The 1,167-nt window shown below is 39.0% G+C and overlaps 1 protein-coding gene across 3 annotated transcripts in view; it reads left to right on the forward strand.

Moving 5' to 3' along the window:
- The window catches only part of TMEM209 (transmembrane protein 209), a 36,858-nt gene that overhangs the window by 13,568 nt on the left and 22,123 nt on the right, over nt 1-1,167 (forward strand). The gene's annotated exons all lie outside the window — the stretch shown is intronic.

The raw sequence follows: 1,167 nt of genomic DNA on the forward strand, positions 1-1,167 counted from the left end.
ACTTGGGAGGTGGAGGCAGGAGACTCGCTTGAGCCCAGGAGTTGGAGGTTGCTGTGAGCTGTAGTGCCACGGCACTCTACCCAGGGGAATAGCTTGAAGCTCTGTCTCAAAAAAAAAAAAAGATAATAAATTGCTGTATATCCCTTTCATGATTTCTCATCCTTTGTGAAAAAGAAAATTAGTTTTGTTCAGTTAAACCCTGAAAAACTAAAGCCTCCATAAATACTACTTGTTATTGAAAACTTGCTTATTTAGGTACTATGCTAGATACTGGGGGGCGGGAAATACTTCCTACCCTCAAGGAGCTTAAATTCTGTTTGGGAAAACAAACTATAACCTTGAAGTGTGATAAGTACTTTGCTATAGCCTCCCACCCCAATAAGAGTAGATTCCTAAATGTAAAATTTTTACATTTTCTAAAAGTAAATGTGTATATTAATTAACTAATTTAGAAGGATAGAAAGAGATAGTCTTTATTACCCAGGATAAAGTATATTGTCCTAATTATAGCTCACTGCAGCCTTGAATTCTCAGGATCAAGGAATCCTTCTGTCTCAATGTCCTGAGTAGCAGGGACTACAGGCATGTACCACCACTCCCCACATTTTTTATAGAGAACCACGTCTCCCTGTGAGCTAGTCTCTAACTCCTTATTGTAAGCAATCCCCTTCAGCCTCTCAAAAGACATGAGCCACTGCCCCTGGCAGTTTTATAAATTTAGAATTGTAATCAGGGCTGAGCTGGTGGCTCATGCCTGTAATTCTAGCTCTCTGGGAGGCTGAGATGGGTGGATCACCTAAGCTCAGAAGTTCGAGACCAGCCTGAGCAAGAGTGAGACCTTGTCTCTACTAAAAATAGAAAAATTGGCCAGGTATTGTGACAGGGGCCTATAGGTTTTTTGTGAGCTACATGGTGGCACTCTACCAAAGACAACTAAGAGAATCTCTCAAAAATAAAAAGAAAGTTAAAAATGTGATCAGCAGATGGTCTTTTAATACAATACTGGAATTACTACATGATTTTATATAAAACAGAGTAAAGTGCAGAGATGAATAAATTTAGCCTATAGCTCAAGAGAGTAGTCTATAATAGGAAGCTGTGGTTATACCATTCAGGAGAAGCTTCTAAAATTTTGATCAAGGAGCTTGCTTAGCTTGTTTTTTGTTT

The sequence above is a fragment of the Otolemur garnettii genome, unplaced genomic scaffold (assembly GCF_000181295.1).
Source record: "Otolemur garnettii isolate 467f Iridium unplaced genomic scaffold, OtoGar3 scaffold00293, whole genome shotgun sequence".
In the NCBI taxonomy this organism is placed as follows: Eukaryota; Metazoa; Chordata; class Mammalia; order Primates; family Galagidae; genus Otolemur; species Otolemur garnettii.